Raw genomic sequence first — 8,789 nt, 5'->3', positions numbered from 1 at the left:
TAGTGGAACATCTTTATTAACAATGTCTTTTACGAAACCACACAAGAAAAAATCCAGAGGTGCCAAGTCTGGTGAACGAGCCGGCCACGTCACACCTCCTCCGCGTCCAGTCCAACGTTACGGTAATTGTCTCTGCAACTAATTCCTAGCCATCAGCAGAAAATGTGCCGAAAACCCATCGTGTTGATTCTACATTCTGTTCCTTGTTCCTACAGGCATTTTTTCAAATAACAGACCTAATGTTTCTTGCAGGAATTTGGTGTACTTCCTACCATTAAGATTTCCTTCGATGACGTAGGAGTCTATAATAATCACGCCGGTACCGGGCGTGAGTCGTGCTTCGGTAGCTCAGTTGGTAGAGCACTTGCCCTTGAAAGGCAAAGGTCCCGAGTTCGAGTCTCGGTCGGGCACACAGTTTTAATCTGCCAGGAAGTTCCATATCAGCGCACTCTCCGCTACAGAGTGAAAATCTCATTCTGGAAACATCCCCCAGGCTGTGGCTAAGCCATGTCTCCGCAATATCCTTTCTTTCAGGAGTGCTAGTTCTGCATGGTTCCCAGGAGAGCTTCTGTAAAGTTTGTAAGGTAGGAGACGAGGTACTAGCAGAAGTAAAGCTGTGAGTACCAGCCGTGAGTCGTGCTCCTATAGCTCAGTTGGTACAGCATTTGCCCGCGAAAGGCAAAGGTCCCGAGTTCGAGTCTCCGTCGGGCACACAGTTTTAATCTGCCAGGAAGTTTCATATCAGCGCACACTCCGCTGCAGAGTGAAAATCTCATTCTGGAAACATCACCGTTGTCTATGCGGCCCTAATCAAACTGTTTGGCGTCATTTCTCTACTGATAAACGGGTCGTTGCATTTTTTCCATACATTGCCACACTTTTACGGTGAAACTGTGTGCAATTTAGACGCTTTATCTACAAGAATTGCACTATCTTGTGTACTTCTATTGTAGAGTGGTTTTCTATATGGCGTTCCGTTTTGAGTCACACACTGTGATGCAACTGTTTTCGTGCCGTGGTTGGACGGATTTCACATTCAAACCCAACGCTTAGTCCACATCTGCAGACGACTCTGTCAGTACAGTACTTTTCTGAGAGTCCCATTCACACCTTCGCTCGCTACAATGCAGTAAAATTCCGTTTACGCGTACTTCAGCACTGTAGCGTGACGTCATATGCTTTGAATAACTGAGTGGAATCTGCCGTTGTCGGTTGCTATCATCCCACGGTGGAAGACTGGTACACAACCTCTTCAGCACTAGATCCAAATGTATTCATTATAAAGCCTTCCCTCTTCCCATTCGAATGCTTGGGTTGTTTAACAATCTCCATGTCCTCTCTCTACAGCTTTGCGGCTGTCAGTACATGAATGCTATCGAAACGAATATGGTCTGCTGGCTACGAAGCATGTTCCGCAATAGCTGGTCAGTCTCCTCCATTCTACACTTGCTCTTGTGCTCTTCTAGTCGCTTTCTGACCATTCTTTTTGCAGGACCCACGTACGTCTTCCTACAACTACATGGAATCCTTTAAATTCCTGCGTTTTCAATGGTTTGTGAGAATCCTTTTCCAATTTTAAGTGATCCTGTATGTTCCTGCTCGGTATGTAGATTATCGCGATATTCTGTTTTTGCAAAATTTTACCTATACTGTCAGTAACGTCTTTAATAAAAGATAGCAAAATTTTTGATGTCGCATTTTGTTGCGCGACGATCTTAATGTTCCATTTACCTCATCGGCCGAACAGCCATTCGTAAGCAATGCGTTAGGGACGTGTTATAATTTTCCATGAAGCAGCACTGGTTCGCAGATGTTCCTTGTTCTACCGGCCAACGCTTTGGTGATGCCTCTCTTTGGATGTCGGTGGTGGTTTGTATCTGGGTGTAGACAACGGTCTGCGTGGGTGGTTTTTGGGAGAACTTGGTGACCTAGGCTACCATCTTAGGTCCGACGACTAGAACATAAAATAGTTTATCTTCCGGTTGCTTCTTCCTCCATGGTAAATTGAATTACGGCCTAATCCCGTTGGGACGCTTGTGAAAACGACGTAGGTTCTCTCTGCCGTGCCTTCACAAACGACTACTATAGAATGGGGGAGACTGACAAGTTAGCCGTTGCGGAATGTTCTTTTCACGTACGAGGCAACCACGTTCATTTTGGTAGGACTCAAGTATAGGCAGCTACAAGCCGATACAACGAAAGTCTATGCAGAAATGCCATAGAGACTGTAAAACTCCCCAGGGATTTCAGTGGGCAGAAGCCGAGCGTGAAGCTAAATGACCTGGATCATTTTGCTGATGAAGATGTGTACCAGTCTTCCACCATGGTGCCATAACAACAGCAGAAGACGGCAGCTAACAGCGGCCACTTACGTTCGGGTACTCAGAGTATTTTAGGTCATTCCACTGCACCAGAGTACGCATAAGCGGAATTTTGCTGTAGTCAGTCCCGAGCCGTTGTGTGAATCGGACACCCAAAGAAGGTACTATACCCCTTGAAAATGTTCTCCGCACATTGGGACGGAACGTTGGGTTTCTATGTGAAATCCATTCCACCAAGGGTTAATTGCCCGGAATATTTTATTAAGTGCGGCTTTTCCGGACGTGAAAGTTTACATTTTACACCTATTATCCACACCGTAGTAGACCCGTATCCGCAGAAAACTCGGCGAACGGATCCTCTTCTGGCGATTCTCATTACTGTTGTGGAATGGTCCTACCATGGGACGACATGAGTAACTAACTTCCAGAAATCCCTACGTACAATATCTGACTAGATACCTGTGTAACTTCTTTTCAGATAATATTTTCTTATAAACAACTACAACCTTTGTAAACAGTTTGACATTATTATTATTTTTGTCTGCCGGGTAATTCATACCTGAACAAAACACAATGGCCACATGTCACTTCCTTTGAGCACGTCCCAAAGCACAACCCCTCTCTCCCACCCAGTAGACCTGAGTACTCGTAACGTGTTGTAATGTAACAGATTTTTCAAGCCTCTTATTCTTTCTCATCGACTATGGGGACCTCACCAAACAACCAAACTATACTGCTCATGAATGGCTCTATTTATACCTCATAGACCGTATTTTGCTCGCCAGTCTGACTTTTCCTTAAGATCTCCCTGAATCAAGGCTTTCACAACTTTCTTAGGTTCTATAACTAACTGAATCTCGAATATCTGTGGCTTCTTTATAGGTCTGGTTCCATAAAAGAATATCATCAGTTGGCAGACAGGACCAAAATGAAACGTATAAAATCACTTAAGGGAACCAAAATCACAGAATTAATGCAGTAAAGCAAACATTTGAATAGGGACAGAAATTGGAGGTAATCCCTATTTTTAATGTAACTGTTTTCTGCACTTAAAGAGCAAAACACATTCAACTAATCATCACACTTACAAACTTCTCGCTAGGACTGGAAAAGAAGGTAGTTGGTAGGGCACTATTTTATACTAAGAACGTCAGTGACTGGGTATATGAATCATGTTTTTTCTTCTTAAACTGTGTTTTTATATCATGTTCACTGTTCCTTTAAGACAGGTTCACGGATAAAAATCGAATGCCATTACTACAATGTGTTAGCGAGAGCCTACGCATCTTTTTCAGCAATGCTTTACACATAGGCTATGAAACATGTATTAATGAACCCAACAGAAAACGGCACATGGGATTCGAGTTAGATAAGTGTATATTAAAATTGTTTGTAATTTTATTATACATACATTTCTTAAACTGAAAATTAGAATTAAAATTTGGTTTTGTAACTGAATTTTATTATGATTTTAATTAAACGCTTTTCAAATAATTGTGTAAGACGCATAGAGCGTATAGAAACGCAGTGAGAAAAACAATTGCTTGGTCATCAATAAATATTTAGTAGTGACGTATGAAGTGTTTCAAAGCAGACCTAGGTTAACATAACATTCGTCATTTATGGGCATAAGGAATCCCTTTTTGGTTTTACTTTTACACACTACCGTTTGTGGAAATTCCAACACCAAGAAGGAAATGCATGAATTCAATTTATTTAATACCACAGGTCGGGAACATGACAAGTAACAAATGAAAATCTGTACATGTCCTTTGAACCCTACTATTGAGTTTGTCTTGTGGCCACCATGCGCTGCAATTAGAGCTGCTGTACGCCGTGGCATTGAATCAATAAGGTTCTGAATAAGTCCCTGAGGGATTTTCCTCCACAAATCAGTGACATTAGTTACTGGAGGACCGTGGCGCACCATGTGCCGACCAACCATATCGCAGACATGTTCGATGGGCTGCATGTCTGGCGAACATGCAGCCAGGGAAGCAAAGGTACCCGCCGCTCTTTGAAGAAGGCCAGCTCATTCCTCGCAATATGTGGCCGGGCATTGTCCTGTTGAAATGTGGCCTCTGGAGATGCCTGAAGCAGGGGGAGTACCTCAGGCTCCACAATCTCCGTTAGGTGCCGGTTGCTGTTCAAAGTGTCCTTAGTACGTATAAGGCGAGATCGGTTGTTGTAACCAACAGCGACCCAAACCATCACACCTGGTGTGTGTCCGGTATGCCGCTCCACAATGCAGCCCTCCCGGTTGCACTCACCAGGGAACCGCCGGACACGTATGCGGCCATCATTGTAGAACACGTTGAAGCGTGACTCATCCGAAAAGAGTACATGTTGCCACTAAGCACCCCAGTGACGTTCACGTGCCCATTGGCGTCGGAGGAGCTTGTGGTTTCTGGACAATGGAAGCCGACGTAATGGCATGCGTGCAACCAATCCAACCTGCAGCAGACGGCGACGAATCGCCGATACAGACAAATTCAAACTTGTTGCAGTTCTCCAGAGACGAGCCAACACTGCGAATGACGGTGTGCGGTTCGTAATTGCCATGCGAACAAGATGACAGTCATCCTGTGCTGCGTTCATGTTCCGTGGCCCAGATCCCGCTCGTCGCTGCATACGACCTTCCCCTCTCCACTGCTTCCACACACGCATCACAGTCGTAGCAGCATGCCACCGGCCAGTGTGGCCGAGCGGTTCTAGGCGCTTCAGTCTGGAACCGCGCGACCGCTACGGTGGCAGGTTCGAATCCTACCTCGGGCCTGGATGTGTGTTATGTCCTTAGGTTAGTTAGGTTTAAATAGTTCTAAGTTCTAGGGGACTGATGACCTCAGATGTTATGTCCCATAGAGTTCAGAACGATTTTTAAAACCAGCATGCCCTGTGCGAGCCGAAATGTGAAGGCATGACAACCCCGTTTCCCGGGGACCAATAGTTCTCCCCCGTTCGAACTCGCTCACATGGCGATACGGCTGCCTTTGACGTCGTCGAGGTATACTGGCACTTATTGTATTGTTTCCACCTTGTGTGACAGCTCTGCATCAACTACACTAGGCGCTTCACCGACCCTGTCGGACCGACACGAGAGTGCTCTGATCCGCCTAGGTGTACCCCACCTCGCTGCAAAACGTAGCACGTATTGCTTGCACACCCGTCGCCACTTCCACCAAGTGCGGCGCTATTCGGGCAATTCCTTTTCGGTGTCGCACTTTTCACAAACGGCAGCGTATTTCCTTAGTTTTACGTACAGGCCGTTAACCCTTCTTTAATCACTTCTGGGCACAAGTCCTTATATGTAGCATTTTTCACTGAACTGAATTTATAACTTTGATGTTCACTGTACTTGCTGCTATGTTGAATGGAGTTATGGGAAATCTGATATTCTGTGGTGTTCACAAGTGTAGTAGTGTTATCCGTAAGAGTCTCCGAGGTTTCTGGAGACGACTGCACGAAAACTCCAATACATACTGAAAGTAGACATGTGTAAGTGGACAGTGCGTCTCTACATGTTTCTGTTCGCAATACCATTTCTTCGGGTTGCTGATAATGATTCCTGCAGACGCTCCATCTTCTCTGCTGATATCCCAAGTAGCTGCTTCGCACAACATAGACAGTCAGTCTCATGGAATATGTTGTCGGAGCGTCTGCCGCATCTTTAGTAGGAAATCACTGAACTATCACAGCTGGCTCACATTTAACGAATTCGGGGACACAACATGCATCCGTTGTTCCATTATATGTCACGTTCTGACTCGGCTGCCTCGTAGTGCTCTGCAGCTGACACTGCACGTTTTAGAAATCGGAACTTGGAGAGTTCATCCACACATATTGCAAAAATGTATAAACATATACCGGTAGATGGAAGTATGTGTGTTCACAAATCTTCCTAAATCACATGACCGATTTCATCAAACTTGGTGTACAAATCACTTACTGTTTGGAAGTCATCACTTCTTACCGAAGAGACGGGAATGGGGGGTGAAACATCAATACATCCCACGATGCGTGAATACCTGTACTTGAATCATCCAGTGTTCGAGAATAACAGCGCTTAGAGACATGGAACAAAATTTACACATAATGTCAAACCTTAATGAAACATTTTCTCTCTGACGACCCCTACGAAATGATGAAATCAAAAAAGTTTCTAGCTTTCAACATTCGTGCCGTTCATGCAGTAAAACTGCCGCCTGAAGCATGTTGTTTTAATTTATTCCTTCTTTATTATTGACTGTGTATCACTGTACAACACATAGTTCAGGAAACATGATATCAAATACAGAGATGTGTGAGAAAATGTTGCATCATGCTTGACATTGTAATTTATTAATTCCATATAACTGACTCTATTCGCAGCACATTTTGCAGCCAGTATTCACATACGTTGGTAATTCTATGTACAAAAATGTATAATCGTTTCACACATAGTTTAGGAGATATGACGTCAAATACTGAGATGATTGAAAAAATGCGGCATCATGTCTGACATTTTAATTTATTATTTCTGTAGTACTTACTCTGTTCAGAATACATTTCGCACACACTATACACATTTGCCGCTGAATGTACCTACAAAAATATAACATTGTACGACATACATTTCATGAGATATGCTGTCATAAACACTAGATGCGTGAAACCTGCCGCATCATGCATGACGTTTCAATTTATTACTTCTTTGCTACTAACTCTGTTCACAACACGTTTTGCAAACAGGAGCCACAATCAATACAGCACGGGACGTATCTGCAAAATCATATCATTGTAGAGATAATAGTTAAGAGGTACGTTATCATAAATATTGAGCTGCGAGAAAATGAAACTGCAGGATATGGGTCTACAAACACGTATATTGTATGTAAAATACTTTTTAAACGTGGATACCCAGGTAAAAACCTGAATAAAACTCATACTAATACTTTGGAGCGATTCGAAGCAAATATAGTACTCATATCAACTATTAATACAGTCTGGAAAGAAATACAGTGGGGTGTGGGGGTAAGAACCAGCAGCCTCGTATTAGGGTGTGTGTGATAAAATGGAGAGGGTGATGGGGAAGGGGGAGAGAAGATGGACATGGACATATTTAATGTCCCGTCATAAATATTGAGCTGGCTCAAATGGTTCGAATGGCTCTGAGCACTATGGGACTCGACATCTGTGGTGATCAGTCCCCTAAACTTAGAACTACTTAAACCTAACTAACCTAAGGACACCACACACACCCATGCCCGAGGCAGGATTCGAACCTGTGACCGTAGCAGGAGAGCATTTCCGGAGTGAAGCGCCTGGAACCGCTCGGCCACAACGGCCAACTATTGAGCTGGGTGAAAATGAAACTGCAGGGCGAAATTTGCTACACACAGGTGAAATGTCTACAAATACATGTTCAAATGGTTCAAATGGCTCTGTACACTATGGGACTTAACATCTGAGGTCATCAGTACCCTAGATTTTAGAACTACTTAAACGCACATTCATGTCCGGGGCAGGATTCGAAACTGCGACTGTAGCGGTCGCAAGGTTCCAGACTGAAGCGCCTAGAACCGCTGCAAAACATGTCTTTCATATATATACGGTCTCTTTCTCAACATTTGATGTGGCATCAGCCTTTGTCTGGGGTGAAATTGTATAGCAGCGTCAAAAACTGTAAACTTCTTGGAAAATAAAATTAATAAGTGGAGCTTATTTACGGGCTGTCCCTCTGGCGTTCCAGTTACGATGCCTTTCCGCCGCTTGCTTCAGCAGGTGCCTGTGTCTTCTGTTGCCGACACAAGCCTTTGTTCTCCCGCTTCCTTTCGGCACGTCCCTGAAAGTCACAGGTCACGGCTGCAGACAATGGCGGAACTCTGTAGTCGATGCCCGGCAACAATTTCCGCACCACAGCATCATTTTAAGGGGGAAGGAAATAATAAGAAGGGCCGCACCAGGAGTATTTGCTTTGTACAATAGGGCGACGTTATAGAGCGTGAAATTTTAATATGAGGTGGGTGAGGGCATACAGAAAATTGCTGCGTGCTCGAGTTTCTAGGGTACAAGCGTGAAATTTTAATATGGGGTGGGTGATGTCACACAGAAAACTGATGCGTGCTCGAGTTTGTAGGGTACATCTACTGTGCCGTTGTTGGAAACACCATCCGCAACAATGTTGCTTTATTGTCGTAATAGAGTTATTAATTCCAGGTCAATGGATTTTCTTCAACTCTCTTTCATCCTATATAGCAGCTGTGATAACAACAATTGAATTAATAAAGTGATACATAAATTCTCAGTTTTTTTATGTGTGTCGTTCCAGATGCAATGTTCAGTTGTTAGCTTTTACCTATCGGCGTTGGGTTAGGGTATTTTTGCTTCCTCGTCTACATGCAGTTTCCTCACACATGGGTTATAAGACCCTTAGCCCTCAGTGTCCAATCATTTTCGATACAAAGGGTGAAGTTGAACAAATGTTCGTAG

General features: G+C 43.9%; 1 non-coding gene across 1 annotated transcript; it reads left to right on the top strand.

The window, feature by feature from the left end:
* The first annotated feature begins 336 nt into the window (after positions 1 to 336).
* Trnas-uga (transfer RNA serine (anticodon UGA)) lies at positions 337 to 411 on the top strand. Its single transcript has one exon. It is a non-coding gene; the product is annotated as a tRNA-Ser (tRNA).
* The last annotated feature ends 8,378 nt before the right edge of the window (positions 412 to 8,789 follow it).

This window comes from Schistocerca gregaria, chromosome 2 (assembly GCF_023897955.1).
Source record: "Schistocerca gregaria isolate iqSchGreg1 chromosome 2, iqSchGreg1.2, whole genome shotgun sequence".
Classification (NCBI taxonomy): Eukaryota; Metazoa; Arthropoda; class Insecta; order Orthoptera; family Acrididae; genus Schistocerca; species Schistocerca gregaria.
Note: the sequence above shows the minus strand (reverse complement) of the source record. Positions and strands in the feature narration are given on the sequence as shown.